Raw genomic sequence first — 24,873 nt, 5'->3', positions numbered from 1 at the left:
TTGACTTTGTTACCGATTTCACAGGTTTCTGCAACTCTCAAGACTCACCAAATCACACATTTTGAATAGTAGTTTATTATATGTGAAGTATTCCTCAATAAAGTTGACATGGTAAAATATAAAAGGAAGAAAGGTACCTTAGAGGTGTTTCAATTATCCTCATATCAGTAAGGTTTAATTTCTTGAGGGTCATAGTTTGAAATTTTCCACTTACCTCTGTGTACATATTAAAGATTTATAGTAAAATTTTTAATAGAAGAAAGCTAGACATTTAGTCTTTGCATGAACATATTTCAAAGATTTGTGGAAAATATGTCAAAGAGGACTTACCTCAATTTTACATTCAACTAGCTTCATTTACAGTTTTATAAAGTGGGTATTTTCTATCTATGAATGTTATAGTCAGGTCAAAGGAAACTGTCAAGAGAAATTTTCTTTTTCCCATTCACTAATATGGTCAGAAATTTTTAGAAATCATCACAATTTATACAAGCATTGTTGGAGGGAGGCATGGGGAAAGATAAACAGGTGAATAATCATTAATGAAAGCCTATTTTGTGGGCAACCAGGAACTAGCTGGAGTAACTGAACCATACCAGGCCCGGACTTGCGTCCCTCATTCACTCAAAAGGCTTGGGAGCCTAAAAGGTGAATAGTTGGTTGACACTTGAGAAAGGGCTTGAGCAATGGTTCTCAGGGCTCGCTTGTACGTGATCGCCCACATAACACAATAGATACAACTTATTCTGGCCTGGTCATAAATGTAAATAAGGGTCTGTGCCGTCCTTGCTGGTCTGTTTACCATACCTGATATTCCTTTGAAGTATGCACATCTGGAGCAACAAGCTTTTCTATTTACCAAGGTCTTCTGGCACCCGTGAGTCTGTCTTGCATGCTGAGAAAGGGGAACTTTGGAGGGTTTCACAAACCTGCTAAAAATAAACACCTTCTTGGCTTTGTTTTGCTCATGCTATAAAATGTTGTAAACCCTTGAATAAAGCTGGCACTGCTTGGACATCATCCACTGTGTCCCTCCTGTCCCCATCTCTTTATTTTTCTTTTATTTTCCTCATCCCCTTATCCTCAGGACCTTGATCGTGTTGCCACAGCGCGCGCAACACTATTTATGTATTGTGGGATGCTATTAATTTATCCTTTTTATTGTCTTCAAGTTCATTTTACTCTAACTTGTGGTTGATCTCATAATAAATATGGGAGACATTATATTCAAAAGGTGACTTTAATAGATCATTCTTGGTGTTTTTCATAGACTGAATTCCCCAGAAAGAAACTGTACGATTAGAAATTTTAGGGAAATGGTTTATTAGAGAGGAAATAGAATTTCCAGGAAAGACCAGTATATGGTGGGAGAGTGGGCCTGGAAAGGGAAGAAGTGCAAGTAAGTTTGTGATATTAAGTTCTGCTCAGCTCATAACACAGTACATCACATAGTTGAGTAAAGTCCAGATCAGCACTCCTATGCTAATCAGACATTAGTGCAGGAATAACCCTGAGGCAACGTAAATTCCCAGGCACTTCTGTTAAGATTGCAGGGAAAGAGATCTGAGAGAAGAAGAGAGCCCCTCCCACAAAGGCAAAGGTGCTGGTTGCTGGTAAGAATTGCAGGCTGAGAGCAGTGTGCATCAGATTGATGAAGGGGGATGGCAAGGCATAGAAAAGCAACACCAGCCTCTGCTGCAGCCTTATATACACTCATCCTTCACGCTGGATTCTCTATACTGATTCTTTCAAGTTGTTACTAATCATGATTCCAGAAAGGAACAGTACAAAAGGACAATCACTGTAATGATAGTCTATGGTGCTTTTCTGAGTAACCTGCATTGTTGACGGCCCCTACCCCAGATTACCATTCACTTGTCTGTTGGTTGTTTATTCGCACTTAAATTATACTTGGGAGCCTGAAAAGGTGTTCCATGGATTCCCTGGGATTTCAGATTCACATACACAGGACAAGATTTCAAACGGAACCTGCTCTTATTGTTCATAAACAGTGTCACCCACAATGCCACTCTCTATCCACATTAAGTATCTAATATCCTACCTTCTCCTGTGATTAAGTATTTATTCCATTTCTTGCCTACTTGCTCACTGTAATGAGTATCTAAAAATGACCATGTGGGCTGCAATACATCTATTTTCAATGGAAGTCTTAATTTGTCCCCTGCTGTTTTCCTGGATCTCTAGATATACTGAATTTTAAGTTGTAAGGACAGGAAATACACATTTTTCTATTAACTCCCATGGCTTGAAGATGAGGGGAGACACTCTTACATCCAACCCTGGACTTCTAGACAATTTTATTCCTTTTTTTTCAGAGACATAGAATCACATTATGGCAACTAAATCCTGGCATGTGTTGTACCTTGAAGGACAGTATCCTAATCTCATGGATAGTTCAGTATTGCCCTTAAAAGATCTTTCCAATGTTCTATAAAGGTTTCTATAAAGGCTTTAGTGATTCATCACAAGGTATAACCAACAGGTCCTATGATCGTGCTATTACACTTCTCATTGAAAAGCATATTCCTTGGGCAGCCCAGGTGGCTCAGCGGTTTAGTACCATCTTTAGCCCAGAGCCTGATCCTGGAGACCCGGGATCCAGCCCATCAAGCTCCCTGCATGGAGCCTGCTTCTCCCTCTGCCTGTGTCTCTGCCTCTCTCTCTCTCTCTCTCTCTCTCTCTCTCTCTCTGTGTGTGTGTGTGTGTCTCTCATGAATAAATAAATAAAATCTGAAAAGAAAGAAAGAAAAAAGAAAAGAAAAGAAAAGAAAAGAAAAGAAAAGAAAAAAAGAAAAGAAAAGAAAGAAAATAAAAGAAAAGAAAAGAAAAGAAAGAAAAGAAAAGAAAAGAAAAGAAAAAAGAAAAGAAAAGAAAAGAAAAAAGAAAAAGCATATTCCTTGCACAAGACAGGGATAATGTTATGTAGGATCCCATCTTAGTAAAGCAGATATTCTTAGCCCTTGGATAGTGGTGCTATCAGAAGGCACTGTGGTGGGAAATGCAAACCCCTACACAAATGTAAGTTGGTCATATTCACAATGAATTACTATCCCTTAAAAGTTTGAATAGCTCTAATGTAATGAACTTTACAATTTCTGGTGGATTTCTTTAAAGCTTATATTGAGATACTGGGTTGGATACTGCAGCTCACAATTTGGACTTTCAGTAATGGCAGTGGTGTTGGTAAGGAGGAGATATGTTGTTGGGCCCATCCATAGCCCTATGCCTACTCAATTTGGAGCCCAGTGCTCAATGACTGGGGATAGAGACTGACTGAACTCTCTGTGGTATTTCTGTCCCCTGGGTATTCAGTAGATGATCCAGGTTATGCATTAACTTGAAAATCAACATTGCTCACACTTTTGTCGTACTACTACTAGTACATCCACATGTCTTTTTGTCTAGGCCTCCTTATGCCATTCTTCCAGTTCTTCTTTCAGATCCAAACCAACAAGTTATCAGCTACTGTCTATGAGTTCAGATAGTTTTACCTTAAGTATTTTATCTTTGCATACACACAGTGGCTAGTCATGCCTCCAAAGCTCTGCCACTGGGACGACTTCTTCTTACCCCTGTCCTCCAGGCACCTCCATACTTGGTATTGCTGTTTTTTGGTAGTAGTTATTTTCAGCTCACAAAAATATATTGAAGTAAGCTCTCCACAAACCAGGATCTTATTTTCCTTCCACCAGTGGATCCTAAGGAACCTTCATTAGGACCTAAGTGTAAGCTGATAGAATACCATTAACTAAGTCCAACAAATGTACTTAACTTGGAGTTATGGCTACCTATTCACATGCTTTTTTTTTTGGCCTTTGGATCTGTATGCAGAGGGCATAATCTCTATCCCAGATCTACATTATTTTTACATAGTAGATAGCTGCTGTGCCTATTCAACTTTGCAAATGATACATAGTTGTTGTTACAGACAGCATGACATTCCTCTTGAATTCTACATGTCTATAGTTAATCATCATTAAAGCTTTTGAAGTTCCAAATGGCATGTTTTCTACCACCAATCTTTCTCGTAGAGCCACTACATGTGTTAGGTTGCACAACTAAAAAGAAACTGACTGTACTCTCTCACAATAAACAGCCTTTGAAATTACCCTATAAGTATTCAGAGCAATATTCCCAAATAAGCCAAAATCCCATCTGACCTACCAAGCAAAGAGTGGTATTGATAAAAACTGCAGTGCACAAGAACTATTCTTTCAACTTGGAAGATACCTCTTGTCAACTTCCTTACCACTGTAATCCCAAAAGTTTCTATAATTTAGAAGGCCACTAAATCTTCACAGAGCTGATTTTCCATCCTTTAAGCTTTTTATGTCTTACAAAGGTATCTTCAATAATTACCACTTTCTGTTCTTCAGGTCCAATTAACATAACATCATCAATACACGTCTATGGATTGTCCAGATATTAAGGTCCCTCTGAAGTATACTGTAGCAAAGGGCAGATGAGTAAGTATAACCATGGAGAAAAGACCTTCCATGTGAAGTACTGTCTATTATTTTTGTCCTAATGCATTTTGAAATGAATGCATATGCCAGATACTTGTAACGTATGACGTGCCAAAATAGAGGCTATGCTGATTTCTTCTAGTAAAGATATCTCATCAAGCACAGAAAATGGGTAAACACTTAAGTTTGTAGTGGTGTACCATCACCTACTATGAATTGCCTTCTCCTCTCTTCACCCCCAGCCCCCACCATCATCCTCAGGAAGCTAAACTATGAAATAAATGGGGACATGACAGGGACAACCAACTCTTTATTCTTTACAGCTTTGAAAGGGGCAATAATCTCTGACTTTTTACTCAGTGTATGGCACTGATTTTAATTTATAGTCTTGGATAGGAGAGAAACTTCCAGAGGCCCTATTCTAGTGCTCAGGGAATTAACTAAAGTTTCTCCAAGTGCTAAGTGTGTCTCTTTTAAACAAGCTCAGGGACTAGGAAATGGCTACCTAGGCTGCACTGTAACCAGTGGAAAACACATCTTGGCCATCCCTCCATTTACTCTCTGGCTTTCACAGATCTCCATGTACATGGAGTCCTGGTATCAATGTCAACTTTGGATACAATATTAAAAATCTCTTGCCAAATCTGGATATTTCTCTCTCTCCTCAGTATTCAATTACTCAGATGGTCATACATGCCTTTGGGTAAGCACCAGGGAGATTACATACAGAGGTAACATACTGTTACATGTATTTGTTTCATATCATGATCCTTCAAGGAATATTAGTCTCTTCAATTGATTGTCTCTGGTCTGAGAAATTTCTCAGACATGATAATATGTGAAAGATTGTGATTTTCCATTGGAGTAGCTGCTATCAGCCTTCTAATCATCCACTTTTTAAAATCAAATCTATCAATTGATATTTTTGGCTGTCAATTCATATTTTCCCAAAGAACACTATGATCAATTGGCCAAGGTTACAACTTCCTATGGATTATATCCCCTGGTTCCATCTTATTTCAGAGTCTGTTATGGTAATTACAACTACTTTGCCTCTAGCAGTTAAGTGGGGAGCCCAGGTTCATAACATCTCTTAAAATCTCCCTTGGTATACAGGGTCCTAACCTAGGCACAGGTGATTTGCTAAAGCTTCAGAGTTAGCCTACTCTCTAGTTTGCTAGCCTTATGATAAAGATTTTTTTAAATGCTTTCATCAAGGTATTTTGATATGCTCATTATGCCCTGAGTCAGTAATAAGCTGACTTGATTGTTTAGTTTTCCTTATTCGGGGTAACAAACTTAGCAAAAACCAATCTACTCCATCATCTTTATAATCACTATTTTTTTTCATATTTACCCAATGGTAGAAATTATTCACAAGCTAGTAGATCCGCTTGAAACTGAATCACATTCACATTATCTTAGCAATGCATGTTACCTTAGCAATGCAGTATAATACTACAACTTAGCAGGGATAAAAACTTTACTGTGAACAATATGGCCCCTGGTTTAATCTGGCCAGAGAGGGATCCAAACTCAGAATCCCATCCTGAGAGTCTGGTACTAAGCAGCACTTCCAGAACCAGTTGTCTCAGTTTGGGTTCCCAAGAAACGAATGTTGAAATACAAACTTATGTGGCAGTACACAGAAAATGTTCCAGGAGAAGGCTGGGGTACTATAAAGGTGGGGAAATAAAACTTAGAAGCTAAGGAGCTCAAGCAAATGTTCAATAGCAAGCAAAATTCCCTACAAGGTTACTGTAATTCAATTCTGCATTGAATTTTGGTGACAATCCAGACCCTACATAAATTTGTACTGATCAGGAGCAAGGAAGTTAGAATATCCGTATCCCATCTATTAATTGTTGCTTAAGGCTTTGGGCTTTTTTTTCTTTTTTCTGGGAGACATGAATTCTGGGAGACATGAATTCTGGGAGACATGAATAACCAGGGAATTCATGTCTCCCAGAAAAGCCTCTTAGTACACAGGGGCAAAAATGTGATCTGAGAGACTAGGACAGGTCCCTGATAAAGAGATGCAGATGCTGGTGGTTGAGAATGAAAACACACCCAAAGATCAAGTATATGAAAAAGGTAAAGGCATCAGAATTAATCTTGAGTGGAACACTGATACTTGCTATCATGATATTTAAGGTTTTTTGGAAATTTCTGATTTTTTCCCCAAAATCTCAGCAGTTTCAACAGGATATAACAACAATTATATCACAGTGAGTGTCTCCAACTCATTCATGATTATTTTTAGCACTGTGAGGTAAAATTTATTTGTATAAGGCTGGCATAGGAAACAACTTATGTATTTGCAATGGCATATAACCTGAAATAATCTGACATTTTCAACTTGCCTTTCAAGTCATTCTTATACCAATGTGCAACTGTTCAGTTTAAGCAACTGGATAAATCATTCAAAATATCTTCCCCTCAAACTTGGTATTAATTGGTACATAAAAGTTTCCCTTTCAATAAGTCCTATGTTTGTATACATAATTAAAAATAACATAATAGTAATGTTCCAGGTGAACTAAACAAGATTTTATTGCATAGGGATAATTCTTACAATTAAAAAATAACTACTAAAAGAAATATTTTATATTAAGTATATATGATATACTATACTATATAGTTATATAAAGTATATAGTATATATTGTAATGATTTTTTTAAAGATTTTATTTACTTTAGAGAAGGGAGAGAGGCTAGGGAGAGGGAGAAAAAGCATCTCAAGCAGACTCCACACTAAGCCCAGAGCCAGATACAGGGTTTGATCTCATGACCCTGAGATCATGACCTGAGCTGCAATTAAGAGTGGGATGCTTAACCGACTGAGCCACCCAGGTGGCCCCTACTGCAATAATTATCTTATTACTTATCAATAAAACTGGAAAAAATTATAATTTACCCTGTATTGAAACACAGCTTCATTACAAGTACAATAATGGCTATATCGGCTTCATTGTTGAATGTTTGTCACTGGAGTAGGGGACAGGGATGACTTTCATCTGAAGGGAGCTGAAATGTAGAACTTTCTTCTTGGGAATACTTCAAGTGGCTACTAAAAATAAAATGTGAAGTAATTAGAAATATCAATATTAAATTTCAGGTGTATACATATTTACTATAATATAGTCTACATTTTCATTAAGAAAAAGTTTTATGGTATAAAGGTTGATACTACATAATGATTTCTCCAGCCATTCAGCATCCAGGAGAGAAAGCTCATCAGTTTTCAATGAAAATATCTAATAGAACTGAACCAAAAAACGTTTTTTGGTATAAACAAATAAAATACTTGTTAACAACAAGGCAATGAAGAAAAGAAGAGGTATATACAATGAAGCCCAAGACTGGTAGGACTGTATTGGATTTATGTCATGAATAGATAATTGCACTTGAAGAGGCAATTTATAATATAATGACCCCGTTCCCTTTCCTCTGTCAAGTTCAATTCCCCTCACCCAGATGATATGACCTATTCATACATTCTGTCTATATAAGCAAAGTAAAATGGACAGTTAAACATTTATCCAGTGACTTTAATCAATGTAGATAGATTCTTTATAAATTCTTTTTTTTTAAGAAGAAACAATTTAGTTTTCATTAATTATCTGGATAACTGTTTCCATTTTTCTCTAAAGGATGACACTGCAAATGTTTTTTTAGGCACTAATTTGTTCATCGGTAATCCAAAAGTTCTTCTCTATTCAATGAAAAAGAACTGGATAATTTTGTATGTTATATATTTTTTCAAAACCCAGTCCTTTGCCTGTATATTTAAATGTTCTCAGTTCCCTAAATTTCACCAATGTGCTAAAATAAGAATTTCACCATCCAAAATATCTAGTTCCCTTTTCTTATCACATGATTTGGGTACTGAGGATAGTGTTAATTTCCAGAAGCAAAAGTTCCAGAGTAGCTAGCCATTCATTGTCTTGGCATATGTTTGTGTCTCCGTGGCTTAATAAATGGCTTTGAGATTCCTATTTTAGTATAATTTCATAGTATGCCTGTTCACAATACAATTTGACTTTGGCATTTAATATGCCATTTAATGAAATCTTTAACAATTGTCATCTGCCAATAGAAAAGAGAAACATCTATGGAACACTGATATGCTTCTAAAATTCCAAACAAGAGACGCCTGAGTGGCTCAGCAGTTGAGCATCTGCCTTCGGCCCAGAGCATGATCCTGGAGTCCAGGGATAGAGTCCCACATCAGACTCCCTGCATGGAGCCTGCTTCTTTTTCTGCCTATGTCTCTGCCTTTCTCTCTCTCTCTCTCTCTCTCTCTCTGTGTCTTTCAAGAATAAATAAAAAAATAAAATAAAATTTCCAAACAAAATTTCAAAGATGAAAATACAAGCTCTCATACCAATTTAAAAAAAAAAAAGTTTTTCCAAATGCATGTCACAAAGCCTGACAGGCCACTGATATTATAATTTATGCTAACAATGTTATCATCCATTGAAGGATTAGTAGTGCCACATATAAGATCTCGCTTACATAGGGTATAAGCCTAAAGCAGGAAATAGGAAGTTGGTCAAAGAAAAGGAAGGAGTAAGGGATATGTAGAAATCTTGATCAAAAGTCAACTTAATACTTGCTCATCCTAGCTACAGCTGGAGTCAGATCATTGATAAAAGCCCCACTATGACCTTAACATATTCAAAATTCAGTTTTTCTGACAACTTGTTAAAAAATATAACAGTGTTTGGAATAATCCATATGAATAGTTCACAAACAAAGAAGATTCAGAAAAGTAATTGGACATTTTCAACTTTACTAAAATTTCTAATTATGCTCCACAATGAACCAAATTACTTTAATTTTAAAAGTGCATAGGGATCCCTGGGTGGCGCAGCGGTTTAGCGCCTGCTTTTGGCCCAGGGCGTGATCCTGGAGACCCGGGATCGAATCCCACGTCGGGCTCCCGGTGCATGGAGCCTGCTTCTCCCTCTGTCTATGTCTGCCTCTCTCTCTCTCTCTCTCTCTCTCTCTCTGTGACTATCATAAATAATAAAAAAATAAAAATTAAAAAAAAATAAAAGTGCATAATTGTTTACATTCTCCAAATTCCTATCAGCTCAGTAGCTGATAACAAACCATCATATTTCTTCCCATTAAATGGTATGATATATTATTTTATTATGAAATAAATCAAATACAGAATACATGTAATATTTATGTGCAGTTTATAAGATGAAAATATGCCTACTCTTAAATTAGATTGAGAAATAGAACCATACCAAACTCTTGTAATCCCTGTGTATATATCTTTAGTTTCAAATTCTCCATTTCCCCTAAGTACCTTTCATCCTGAATTTTTGCTTATCGGTATACCTTTTCCTTTCTAATCAGAGATACAAATATTTCTTTATATTAATGGAATCATATTATGTGAATTTTTGGGCAACATGCCTTTATATTCAACATTATATTTAGGATTTTAGGTTTATGATATTTACCAATTCACATTTCAGCTGTGGCTTAATCCTTTTCATGATTGAACAATAGTCTGAGTTAAAATTGAATAATGAATGCATCTACGCATTCTCCTGCAGGCAAAATTTACTATTAAGATTTTGTTATTTATAAATAGTATTTTTTTCATGGATTCAGAGACAAATTAAGTGAAAATTAATAATTAGGAACCAAATATTTGAGAAACAAATCATTTTACTGGTCATATAGAGATGAATCAAAATATACTCAAAGAAAAGATAAAAAAAGGTAAGCTTGCAACATGGAGCCATGGGAAATACTATAGATTTTTCTCACCAAACAAAGGAGAGTTGTCTACCATTACAAAACTATACCATTAAGAATTAAGGAATGTTGTACAAGTAATATTTTATGCACAGGAAAAAAGAAAAAAAAAACTTGAGAGGAATGTTCAGGGAATGGATAAGTCTTATAGGAACTTTCTGTATAATCCTGATCCATCAATCACATGTCATGATTTCTCTTCAAAATCTGTGCTTAAAAAAAAAAAAAAATCTGTGCTTATAGGACAAGGAAAACAAATATAAGAAATTTCAGGCTTCTGAATGGTAATCCAAATATATAAAAAACGTAGACTGCTCTTGTCATCAATGGCTAGAGTTTGCTCAAAATATTCTTTGACTTGATATCATTGCTACATACTAGAAAAAGAAATAGGAGGAAGAAACCAGATATGAGTTCATATAAATGACAGTGGACCATTATGAATCAGCCAGAGATGATTTTTTAGTTTCAGGAAGCATTATTCACATAGTGAGAGAAGTTTACCTCTGTATATTGTAATAAACATAAAACCACATGAAAATATATAACAATAATCTCTGTAGGTAAAATGTGCCCAAGAGTGAGGGATTTGTAATTTATATTGAATTTACATTGAGTAATTTGCAAATGTTCATTTATCTGGTCAAAACACTAGGGGTAATCTGAAAATTTTATGTTAATTACAAATGCTACATTCTGAGAAGGTAAATAAATAAAACTTAAGGAGAGGTCAAGTTTTCCCATAATGAAACTACTCACTCTGATTTTGTACTTCAAATTTATGCATGTTTATCAGTAAAAGTTGATCAGAGAAATAAAAGAGACCGAGTTGAAATATTTTTCCATATTTCTTCATTTAAAGCATTACTATATAATACTATATCACATACATTATACTATTTACTATATGTGTATGAAAGGACTTGACTTTATATTATTAACTTGAGATTATTACACAGTCTGTGTTCTACATGTAAGGCAATTATTATCTTTGCACCTGGGGAATTAGAGCCTAAGGTCTACAGACAGGGAGGCAGAAAGGGAAAGATGAATGTAAATTTGGGAAAGCAAATACAAACTAGCTTCAAGACCAAGCTATAACCCATACCAGTATTTCATCACCCTTAAACCTCCAACTCCAATGATGTTGGTGTCCTGAACAGGAAGCTTGTACCTCTCACCACAGATGGAGAATGTACATGGTCCAGCAACCAGAAGCTAAATGCAGCTCTGGAGAAACTTGTATGAGCCACAGCTCTGCTGTTACTGCTCACCAAAAGACCCAGCCAACAGATTAAGAGAATCCATGTATGAACTTAAAACAATGTATGCTGCATCTATCATGATCGTCTGACTGTAAAAATAATGTGGCTGCTGCTGGTTTACTTCTGCCTTCTAAATCTTAGTTTCCTTTGATCCAGAGTGACTGGGAACTCCATAGGAAAGGAATTATAGAGACCATGACTCTAGCTTAGCTAGACTGACACAATAAAAATCCCCCAGAATGTTAAAGAAAGTGAATAGCGGGTAGTATCTTAAGACACTGTATGAAAAAGACATGTTGACATGAAGAGTGGTCCAGTTTAATTTATTTGGATTCCAGTGAGTTTAACCATAATTACATGGCCAGGAATGTCTTCCATTTGCAATTAAATTAACTCTTAAAAGGAAAAAGAGTCCCACCTAAATTATTATCAGAGAAAATATAGAAAACTCCGTTAGATTTCTACTTTCAGATTGGCAATGTGAAGAGCTATGCAGATTGGTCCTCAAAAAACCCACAAAAACTAGTGAGTATTAAGAACAATAAAATCCACTTAAAACCTCAAGAATTGTCCTAAGGGCATACAGCATATGAAGAAACTTTTATTCAACAAAATTTATCAAATCCCTGTACGAAAATATGAGAGTCTCTGATAGTTGAGCCATTTCCAATTCCTTCTCCTCCCCACCCCAGCCCCATCCCAACCCAAGTACAATGACATAAAATCCAACCTGGGTAAGTGGCCACATTAACATGCTCCTTCTCCCCTCTGCTCCTGGTCAAGGAATTGGTACCTCCCCAAAGGAGCAGGATGCCAGCATTTCTCAAATCCACAGCTCCAAATTGCAGAGAGTAAATTCCTGGCAACTGCTATTGAGAAATTAGAGGCTTCCTTCCCCCACCTAACCCATACTGAAAGTGTGGAAGCCTGATCCCAAGCATGGCAGACTAAAAATACCAGGACTCAAAAGTTTGTGAAGTAGAGGTTCCATGTTGAGAAAGGCTAGCTGAGAAAACGATTTTCTCCAATTTAGTGCCCCGCTCATAGAAAACTTTTCCCACTCCTGACTCCAAAGCAAAGGCTCTGAGATTATGCCCAGAAAGAGAGACACTGCATTAAAACAAAGAACTCTAAAGTTCTCCCCCAAGCAACTGACTATTTGAAACATTGTTGGAATGTTCAAACTTTGGAGCACTATCAAAATGGTGGTATTTTGGTGATAAATAATTAAGAGTAACACCTAAACTATAGTCTAGTTTACCAGAGGAGACCCAGGAAAAGAGAGATATGATGATTTTGGGGTCAGGAAAAAGCTTCAAACACTGGCCTAAAAAAAACTACCCCTGCAAAGAAGCTCAAGCTAAATTGGATCAGATGGTGAACTAATTTGTGACACAAGGAGTCTTTGAGAATAGAGTAATCAGCTGACAAAGAGTGGAGCCTAAAATCTGAGTGTGGTACCAACAGAGGCAAGGAAAGAGATAAACAGACTTGCTAAAACCTGTCATCCGAGGATGATTGGGAATAAGCACAAGGCTGCATCCTCTGTGAATGACATCAGAAATTTAACATTAAAGGGAAAATAGACTTCATGAAAATGGTCCAGCCAAGGCACTTAACAGATAAACAACAGCCATACAAGAACTGGAGTGGAGGGCAGGAATCAATATTTTAAGTGGCTACATACATTTTCATACACAAAAAACAAGAGAGGATTATGAAACTATATGTGAGCAGGACCAGATATTGAATTTTAGAGCAACGACATCAAACCAAAGGAAAGTAGTTTTAAAAGGAAAGCATTATGACAGTGTCTCATCAAATAAAGAAAAACAATAAAGAGATAGAAATTATAAAAAAGAACCAAATGGAAATTTTGGAGTTAAAAAGTATAACTGAAATAGAAGGAATTCACTAGAAAGACTCAGCAAATTCAATCTAGCAGGAAAATGGGATATATATGTAAGCGATTACATAAATTGAACATTCCTAAAATTTCCACGTAAATAAATTAATCTTCCAATACTGTCAATGTACCAAAATATATAAGTTCTTACAGAAACTAACCTAAAGGGATTAAGAATTTAATTCCAGAATTTAGACAAATCTTTGGCAAACAAGACTAAAGTCTTGATCAGAGAAAAACAGCTAAGTTTTCTGAGTTACCAGTATTAAGTGTAATATAAGCATATGTTTTTTATTCTACCTATCTATATTCTTCCTAAATTTCTGTAGGTTTGCTGGTTGAAATGCTACATTATTTATATTAAATGTAAAGGATTATAAAAGATGTAAACTTGTGTTTAAATTTTTAAAAAGTGTGTTTAAATTGAATCATTTTTGTGACAAACTTTACTCCAATAGTAATTATATTTTGTAGTATGTCAGCTCGTTTCAAAGATATTTAGATAACTTAAAATCTTAGACTTTTACTAAATGCATATTAAATATATAATTTCTAAAACAGAATGCCAAATATTAATGAGCATAATATTAAATTTATGCACTTGAGCTTATTTTTATGGAGTACAAAGAAGCCATGTACATGTTTGGGTATGTTAATGTGTTAATTTTTACTACATTTGATCAATTATACTCTAAGGAAGCATATGGTTATAAAAAATTGTGACACATTCATAAGTTTTGCAAGTCTGTGCAAAACACTGATTTGTCATCGATAATTGAAATGATCCACATGCTAGTTTTCTTTATGAAAATGAAGTTGCTGTGGTTAGTCACAATTAATATATTTGAATAAAACTCTGCCAGGACCAATACTGGCCAAAAAACACAACTGTTTATGTAAGTATGCAGGTTGCATTTTATTAAGAAAAAAAAAAAAAGTAGTTTTGTCCTAAAGTAAAATGTTGTTTTCAGAATGAGAAACATAAAGGACAAAGCCCGAATGGATATAAAAAGTTGTAGACGGGATCCCTGGGTGGCGCAGCGGTTTGGCGCCTGCCTTTGGCCCAGGGCGCGATCCTGGAGACCCGGGATCGGATCCCACGTCGGGCTCCCGGTGCATGGAGCCTGCTTCTCCCTCTGCCTGTGTCTCTGCCTCTCTCTCTCTCTCTCTCTCTGTGACTATCATGAATAAATAAATAAAATCTTTAAAAAAAAAAAAAAAAAAAAAAAGTTGTAGAAAGCTTACAAAAAGATAATTTTTTCATGTTCAAAGCTAGCCAGAATTTGAAAGTTTTAATACCTGTAGTTTTACGCGCCAAAATTATGCAAAACTAAAGTTTGATTTTCTGTTCAACAACAACAACAACAGCAACAGGGAGATGACTGAATGGAAAGATCCTCAGCTCACTTCATCTCATGGATACAACTAGATAACATCTGTTTCTGTGTAAATAATCCAGAAAACAACCAAAAGATTGTCAGAGTAAACTCTCCAAAACTAAATGTAGAAAAAAGGATACAGTGAAGAGGGCAAAAAGGGTGGTGACAGAGTCAGAAGTTAAAGAGACTCAGAAAGGAGGGAGAGATACTATGGGCTCAAAGGGGACAGAAACAGACCTTCACACCAGGCATCTCAGGTACAGGAAAGCCCTCAAGGAAAGATGAATTCCTGTTACATTTGGCTTTGAAAACCTCAGGTATCTAATTTTACTAGGTCTTACAATATTTATTAATTTTTTTATGTTTTTTTTTTTAATTCAATTTAGTTAACAATATATGTATTAGTTTCAGAGGTAGAATTTAGTGATTCGTCAATTGCATGTAAAACCCAAAACTCATTACGTCAAGTGCTCTTCTTAACACCCATCACCCAATTATCCCAGCCACCTATTGACTTCAGTTTGTTCCCTATGCTTAATAGTCTTTTATGGTTTTCCTCCATTTTTAATTTTACTTTCCTACCCTTTCCCAATGTTCCATCTGTTTTGTTTCTTAAATTCCACTTATGATGATATCATGTATTTGTCTTTCTCTTGTTTCACTTAGCATAATACTCTCTAGTTCATCCACATCATTGCAAATAGCAAAATCGCATTCCTTTTGATGGCTGAGTAATATTCCATTGTATATGTATAGTACATCTTTTTTAACTATTCATCAATGGTCATCTGCATTCTTTCCATATTTCGGCTACTGTGGACGTGGCTGCTATAAACATTGGAGTGCATGTGCTCCTTTTGATCATTATGTTTGTATCCTTTTGTGTCCTTTGTATAAATACCTGGTAGTATAATTGCTGGGCACAGGGTAGTTCTATTTTTAACCTTCTTTTTAAAAATATATTATTTATTTATTCATGAGACAGACAGAGAGATAGGCAGAGACATAGGCAGAGGGAGAAGCAGGATTCCTGTGGGGAGCCTGATGCAAAAATTGATCCCAGGACCCCGGGATCACAACCTGAGCCAAAGGCAGATGCTCAACCACTGAGCCACCCAGGCATCCCTGTTTGTATGGCTTCTTTGGAGAAATGTCTGTTCGTGCCTTCTCTCCATTTCTTGACTGGATTTTTTGGCTTATAATACCAGGAAGAATCAAGATTCTTGTGCAAGAATCAATGGCACAGTACTGGAAGAGAAACAACAAGTAGTTTCTAGAAGTCTGAAATTTTGGAACCCTGAAGGAACTATCCTAACCTCTGATGGGGGCTACTATAAAGGACAATTTTGTTCAGAGTAGCAGTGTTTCTCTTATAGGGAAATTTGACTCAGATGCAGCCAGGGATACGAGACCATTGGACCTAACAGGCTTCACGTTTTATCATTTCAGCTTAAGTACTTTTGCTGCTGATCGATGGAACAGAGAGAACTTACTATTCACCTCAAATCTCTATTAGGCTGGATCTGTACTCTACTCTCCCGTCTTGCCCTTGACCCTGTAACATGAATTCCCCTCCTTTTAGCAGAAAGGGCGAGAGGAATCATGAGCTTCTCCAGGGTGGCAGCAGACTGCTTGGCAACCAATCAATGTTGGGTACAAAAGGTGCCTCACATGGGGTACCTCATTGTAGAATAACAGGTTCGTTGAAGAAGGTGAGCAAAACATAAGATTAATGAATAAGAATCCTGCTTTGGATGGTGACTTGGATAAAGAGTTTTAAATTAAACAACAACAATAACAACAATAGAGTTTTAAATTAAACAACAACAATAACAACAATAAAAAACAAAAACAGGAACTTTAAAAATCAGCAGACAGGGCTCTGGGAGAGCCAAGAGTATGGTATAGGAAAATGAGTCCCCACCCTTAAAGAGAAAACACAATAAACACCCTTGCTGAAATACAACACAGAAGCAGCTGTTTGAAAAACACCTGGGATATACAAAAAAGAGATTGATTTAATCTCAAAGTGTGTGCTGAAGGAACAGGGATCTTTAGGAGACTTCTCCAGGAAAAAAGTTGCTGGTGAGCACTATTTCTCCTCCAAACCCTAGCCTAGACACAGACACCTGTGGGAACTTGCACAGCACTAAAACATTCCACCTAACCTGCTCACAACACACCCCATCCCCGCCTTCTCCTACAGACACACCACTTCAAACTTAATATAGATTGCTATATGCAGAAGATTTTATTTATAAAATTAATGGTAAAGAGAAAGGAATCCAAGTATATGGCTAAAGAAAGCCAGCAAACTGTGAGAATAGAGAAAAAAAGAGGAATAGTAGAATTACAAAACAACAATAAAATGAGTAACAAAATGGCAATATTTACATATATCAATAATTATTTTGAATCTAAATGGAATAAATGCTCCAATCAAAATACAGTAACAGATGGATTAAAAAAAAAAAAAAAAGACCCATCTATTTGCTGTCTATAAGAAACTCCTCTTCCAGACCTAAAGACTCATGACAGGATCCCTCAGTGGCACAGTGGTTTGGCGCCTGCCTTTGGCCCAGGGCGCGATCCTGGAGACCTGGGATTGAATCCCACGTCGGGCTCCCGGTGCATGGAGCCTGCTTCTCCCTCTGCCTATGTCTTTGCCTCTCTCTCTCTCTCTCTCTGTGTGTGTGACATCATAAAAAAAAAAAAAAAAAAAGACTCATGACAATTGAAAGTAAAGGGAGAGAAAAGCATTTATCATGCAAATGGGCTCCTGGGAATATCACAAAGGATATATTCTTTTTTTTTTTTTAAGAATATATTCTTTCACCTTATATATAGAGAGATAGTAGAAATAATTAGATATATTTGATAGGAGTGACAGGGAAAGTATGGTCAAATCAGAAGAGCAGATAACCCTTTCGTGGGTTAGGTATGAGTAAAATGTTCTTAATATAAATATTGCAGAAATCCTATGAGATTTCTATAGATTTGCCACTGCACTGGCTATATTTCTATTTGATTATCAGTCTCCTGGTGTTAATTTGCCTGATATTAAACCACAAGAGTTTAGTGTTATTCATCATAATTCCAGTTGCTGTTAAAATCCTGATTTAATAACAATTTTACTTATTGAATCCAGTATATCCTAGTGATTTTCCTTTGGAGATTCACACTTATGAAATTAACATACAGGTATTTGGTAACTTTCTCAAGCTTACTAAATCTTTTTAACTTGATGATCTTGATATATTCTTGGTATACTATGATACATTAGGCCTCTGAGTTATTACACATCAGATTTTTTTCTCTCTAATGAGATTATGTTCAACTATTTTCATAAATTAGGTGTAAATACCGTTCTTTGGAAACAGACATTCATTATGTTTAGATATTATCAAAATTTTTTTGATTGACTTAGTTTGCTCTACATGTCACAAAAACGAGGAAATTGTCTTTGTCAGTTACGTCATTCCTACAATAAAATCTCATCAGATCTGTCAATTTTGAAATTTATTGTAAGTCAACCACAGTGATTTCAGATTTTTTTCATCTACAGATAGTTGTTTTACTGTCATGCTTCTCTGAAAGTACTTGCAAATCAGCTACTGTGAAATTCTTTAACAAAAAGTGACTCAGAGACCCTTAGAAAATGACTGTGCCAGTCAAGTACTCTTTGGCATAAATTCTTGAAGATATTTCATAAATAAATTAAAGACCACATAGAATAAATCAGGATTTCCATAACTCTAGTGGAGCAGCAGATGTGGTCATGAGATTGCTAAACCAAGATCAAATAGGATAAGAATTAAATACATAGAACTGAATGACTAAGTTTTATTTGGAATATTGCTGATGTCTTTTTTAAATTTTTATTTATTTATTTATTTATTTATTTATTTATTTATTTATTTATTATTTATTTATTTAGATTTATGTATTTATTTATTCCTGAGAGACACACAGAGAGAAAGGCAGAGACATAGGCAGAGGGAGAAACAGGCTTCTCGCAGGGAGCCCAATGCGGGACTTGATCCCAGGACCCTGGGATCATGATCTGAGCCAAAGGCAGATGCTCAACCCCTGAGTTACCCAGGTGCCTCTTGCTGATATCTTAATATCCTATTTTCTGGATATATGGAACCACTTTCTCTTTTAAGCTATATTATATAACTCAAAATAATTTAGCAGACTATGGTTTTTAAAAGAGAAATAAAACATTTATCTTTGCTGTGCCCTCTAGAATTCAGAAACTTTTATTGAATATCCTTATCTTCATGGCAATATTTGTATAGACTCATTAAGTGTTTGTCTGACATGTTAACAGGGTATAACTCAAAACTTTTGTTATGAACATTTCTCGTTTTCTTCAATATTAGCTCCAACCCTCCAAACTTATATTTCCAATTTAGTCCCAAGAACTAAAACCTGAACACCCATATCCTGATCAAGACTTTAGATTGATGCATATCTAGGCTTCCCCCAAGAATCTGAAGAAATACCATAAGCAAAAGCCTAACAAATTTAGATTTTCACCAAAGGACTCCTCAGTGCATCAGATTATAAGGACATACTGGATTTCTCCATGAACAGGCAAGCCAATGACTGAACCATAAAGTATGTCTAAAGAAATGCTTGGGTCATGCATGTCTCTATACTTGGTATAGGTAGTCAATACTTTGGACGATATCACCAAGAGCACTGATACCTTATTTTCATCAAGGTGTCCTTTAAAAAAATAAATTTAAAAAAGATGTCATATATAATGAGGAATGAAGCATAATAGATAGGCTTTCATCCACCAATCTCTTGGAATATGCTGGACTGAAGAGTCTCAGTATTCATCTCTTGGCTCTTTAACACAATTAATACGAATTATTTCTTTCATTTCAGGTGTCCCACTTTTAAGAGGCCTGATCTCCGGAGCTGTAAGTCAACTGATGTTGTCCTTCATGCCTCAACAGGGTTCATGGAATTTGGAGTTTTGAAGAGATCATTTCTTAGGCCCAGATTAACCCTACTCAGCAAGTTTATGACTGCTTCTGAGTTTTTTAGTGATGAATGATGATCATCATGAACAAAAGAAATGGATATTTTGAACCTTGAGATGACATACCAAAACTTATGATACAATTAAAGAAGTGCTTATAGGAGAGAGTATAACTGTAAATAAATATTTATATTTAAAAATAAATATTAAAAAGAATTTAAATCAATAAGCTAATCTTTCCCTTTAGCTGAAAAATAAGAGTAAACTGAAGACAAAGCAGGTAGAAGGAAGGAAATAATAAAGATTAGTGTGGTGACAAAATTTGTGTCTTACTGATAGAAGGTCCTGGAAAACTGCAAATTTCTCCATCTGTGTTCTAGGAAATGGATGACAACAAAAAGCAACCTGCCCCATGTGGTTTCAGTAAGACTAGCTGTCCATTCCTCCTCATGACCTCTATAAGATGCAAGAATGACTCATTTGTGACATGGCCACACAAATACATTTCATTTTTACCTGAACATACTGACAAGCCCAACACAGAGAATCAACTCCATTTTTTAGCTCATGATGTGAAATATTAGGTGAACTATTTATCCCTTTGAAACTAGCTAGGTGCACAGATAAATGCTTTCTATCTAGCTGATTGACTGAGACAAAAAAAAAAATCACAAAGAAGTCCAAAATATAAGTTATCTGGTTATAATCTAATCCTCTCTATGAAAGTATAAAGCAAAACTACCCTGCTCAGACTCTTAGTTATTTGGATCTTATATTTTTCTCTTGTTGCAAAAGCCTAAATAAAACAAATTTCCTTATTTGATCAGTGTTGGGTTTGGCAGAAGAAAGTAGTGAAAATCAACAAAACTGCATTGTTATTGTGGTGATGGTATCACAGGTGTTTGCATATGTCCAAACTCATCAAATTATACATTTTAAATACATACAGTTATTTATATGTAAGTGATAGCTCAATAAAACTGTTAACATTTATATAAAAATTATTTTCAAGAGGAAATAGAATGCACTAGTATATTCGGTAAATTGCTTAATTGCAGATTAAGATGATTTAAATACAATCCACTCTTCATATTTATTTTGTTGGGAACATATATATGTAAAATTGGGTAAAAGTTTAATGAAATAGAAGGCGAAATTGAAAACATCTGTGGATTTAGACATGATAATTATTACTGGTAATGTCTAACAGTTGCCTCAAATAGACTTTAAAAACCAAGATTACATTTCAGATAATTCCACAATTGTGGAATGTTACTCGACAAATGACAATTCATTCAATTACTTCATGCTAAATTTTGGATGCTATTACTGGTATACAATTATTTGCATCTCAGAACAATAAATAGATAAAAAACAAATAGCTGTTTATTTTTAATATTTGAGATTAGATACCAGTTACACCAGCTTGTCAGCATGTCTCCAGACACATTAAAGTGGCACACTAAAAACTCTTTACTTATTTAGGGGAAAAATTGTTATACATGCTCTTTGCCCTCATCATGGAGAACTAGAACTCATCTCATAGATTGAGGTTGACATAAATACAACAAATCTACATGTGGTAATTAGCCATCTTGGTCAGAAAGCTGCCCCAATTTATAAAGCCAAGATTTATGTGTAGAATTCTAGTCAGATTTAAAAAGAGCTCTGGCTAAGCCACCTAAAATGTTTTGTTTATTATATAATTAAACTCATCTGATGGAATATTAACGATACCAATGATTAATGATATACTGAGCAATTACATATACTAAACAATATGTAAATTTAGTTACCTTCTGACACTTAGTCATTTACAGTTAGACAATTGAAACAAGGAACAATTAATGTCACTTTGGTTAACTGCATTTATATGAAAACCTTTAAACTGCATTTATGTGAAAATCTTTAACTGCACTTATGTGAAAACTTTAGTGGGACTGATGGAATTCAATAGACCTATCTTTTCAGAAGTCATGAATCCTGTGAATTTGGAAATATTCTTGGAAAAGAAATCCCACTTACAGACTTAACCATTAAACTAATTTCTATGGCAAGTATAATTAAAATAGTCATCATTGAAGCAAACCCAATTAAGTTTTGACTCAAGTATATTTCCTATCAGCTGTAGTGTGATTCCTATGCTCATTTCCCAATTTTTCAGAATCTAGTTTTTATGATCCTTAAAAAAACATACATTCCATTACTATTTCCTCTTATGCTTAAAGTAAAGTCTCCGCATGACACCACTAGAGTTCCTTTCTACTAAAATACATTTTAAAATGACATTCCTGGGGTAAATGCAGATGTCCACCATGTAGACATGTAGATGTGATTGTTCTGCATACCATTGAGGGCCACTTATAATCCAGCTGCCTTAAGTGACCATGAAGAATTTGTTTAAAAGTAGATTTGGACAGAGGAGGAGGACAATGTGGTGGAATACATCTTTGGATTGCAAGTAATTTGTTCCTGCTGTTTTCTTTTTCTTAAGTTTTTATGTCCTGTCATATTCTGTGTAACATTGTTTGAACAAGTGTTTAATATATGGTGCTTTTCTAACAAAATCATAATATATTGGTCTAGAAACCAACAAGTTGTACTGGAGTTGAAATATATTCAACTCCTACTGCCTCTGTTGATAATCAGTATTCACACCATACATATGATAAATGCTTTAACTTCTGTAACTAATGAGAATTTTTTTATTCATGTGTAAAAATTTTCAGACTAATAAGCAGGGACATTTTAGCCAGCACACAATAATATTTGCACTTAATTAGAAGCTGATACTGCACCTAACATAAATGAGGCAAACAGGCAAAATTTGAGATGGTGACTGACTTAATTGACCTTAGACAACTCTGAGGAATGAAGATTTGGCTCACTCAATGTAGCAAAGTTTCCAATCCAGCTGAAGGTGCACTTGAAGGCAGGAATAAAGATAATAAGGAATGCAACACGGGAGTGACAAATATCAGTTTCAGAAAGAGGCCACTTCCTGTTTTCCCTTGATTGCTGGACACACATGCATGATACACACACAACAAACATTTATTATATGATTTATATTTTACTTTTCTATCCCTTTTCCCCACTATTGTGATGAAATCAGAGGAGGAGAGGGGTCAATTGGAGACCATATCATTAGAGGTCAGTGAACCCATAAAAGTATTTCTGGTTGTGACTTTGTGCTCTGCCACAATAATACAACATTACATGGTCTCTGTGAGCATTTTTAATCTATTTTTTGAAAGATTTGAGAGAGAGTGCACATGCTTGCACACATATGCATGTGTAAGAGTTGGGGAGAGGGGTAAGGGGAGAGGAGTAGAGAGCCAGATTCTTTCTAGCAGAATCCATGCCATGCACAGAGCCCAATTTGGGGCTTGAGATCATGACCTGAGCCTAAACCAATAAATAAGCTGATGCTTAACCAAGTCACCCAGGCGCCCTTGTGAGCATTTTTAAAGAATCATTTAAAAGTATGTATGTGCAGGTATGTACATGTATATTGATTGGACAGCCAAGGGGTAGAACAAAGAGAAAACTTTTTAAAATTATGGTTTTATCCCTTCAGGCATTTATCCATATAAGGAATCACTCCTATCTGCAAAAGAGTAAATACATGAAATAATACAAAAAAAGGCTCAACCCTTCCAGCAACTTGAATATTGAGCAGAACATCCGAAGGAAACTTAAGTTGAATTATCCAGATAAATACTTCAAAGCACTTTCCACAAGCTCCAACTACACTAACAGCCCAAAGTTCTATTATTTTGTAGTTTTCATGTTGTCTGGTCTTCAAAATTCTCAATTATGTGAACTGTTTATTTCCAATAAATTTTTGCTTATGTTAGATTTGGTTTCTAATTAATAAAGTCAGCAGAGGGAAAAGATTTCTAAGTTTTCATGCATTGTATTTTCATACTTCTGAGTTTGAGTAGCTCTATCTGCCACAAATCCTTTATAAGATATTCCACATCTGTTCCCTTCTTCTATTCCTCAAATGCTAGGAGATTCTGTGTTTGGCTGTTTTCTAATTTAAAGAGACTCTTTTCTTTGGCATAATGCTGATGGCAGCATATTTCACAGAGAACAAATAATTGTTAATGAAAGAGTTATTGGCAGACCAGGAACACAGAAGAGATGGTTGAAACAGATGTGTGATTGTTTCAGAATCTGGCCCCAAAAGTCATGGTTCAATTAGACTTATATAAAATGAATAACGTTCTGTGCATCCTCATACTCAGGTCAACAAACTCACATTCCCAACCTTCCTCTTCCCTCCACCATCATCTGCCAATCTACATTCGACAGTGCAGACAAAACTTTCTAGATTATATTTCTATTGCTTCCTGACTAATATACTTTTAAAAGGATCCATCTACCCTATTATAATGTCCAAACCTCTTTTCACTGCTTATATATGCCTTCTTGTCATATATCATGAATAATATTCATGAAAATTAAGTCTGCAACATTTGGAAAAAAGGAATTGATCAAATCTGCAATGAAGACTAGAAAAAAGAGTCATTGAAGAGATTTGAAAACTAAGAATCAGTAACCAAGAAATCTTCAGAAGGTAAAGAGCATCTAGGTCAATGTATAAAAAGAAAACCAAAAACAAAACAGCCCAAAACAACAACAACAACAAACAATAGGAAGAACCAGTAAATAAATATGGATCTATTTAGAGGAATTAATCTTACTCATACAACTTTGCATATAGATTCCATGATAAACAACTGCCTTGTTTGGAAGATTTGTATTCGGAGAAATGTTCTGAAACTTTTAAGAAGAGTTCATTGTTATTGAACTCATGTTACTGAAAATATAGGGAACCAAGAAAATATAAATTAATTTATGTTAAGAAATTAATATAATATTTTCTAGTGAAAATTTATAATTCAGTACATATACTAAACAGATCAAGGTGTAATAAACTAAGTTATGGCAAAAACTTGAGGCTGCAATGTATGGTAGAAAGAATCTTGATTATAAATGTAAGTATCTGATCTTTGTACTGGCTCAAACATTGTCTAGTAGTATGGTAATA

General features: G+C 35.4%; 1 long non-coding RNA gene across 1 annotated transcript; it reads left to right on the top strand.

Annotated features, from left to right (window-relative positions):
* The first annotated feature begins 4,391 nt into the window (after nt 1–4,391).
* On the top strand, nt 4,392–20,036 carry LOC118351962 (uncharacterized). The gene is made up of 2 exons (XR_004808285.2): nt 4,392–4,487; nt 19,718–20,036. It is a non-coding gene; the product is annotated as an uncharacterized LOC118351962 (long non-coding RNA).
* The last annotated feature ends 4,837 nt before the right edge of the window (nt 20,037–24,873 follow it).

Source organism: Canis lupus, chromosome 22 (assembly GCF_003254725.2).
Source record: "Canis lupus dingo isolate Sandy chromosome 22, ASM325472v2, whole genome shotgun sequence".
NCBI lineage: Eukaryota > Metazoa > Chordata > Mammalia > Carnivora > Canidae > Canis > Canis lupus.
This window is presented reverse-complemented; position numbering and strand designations above follow the sequence as displayed.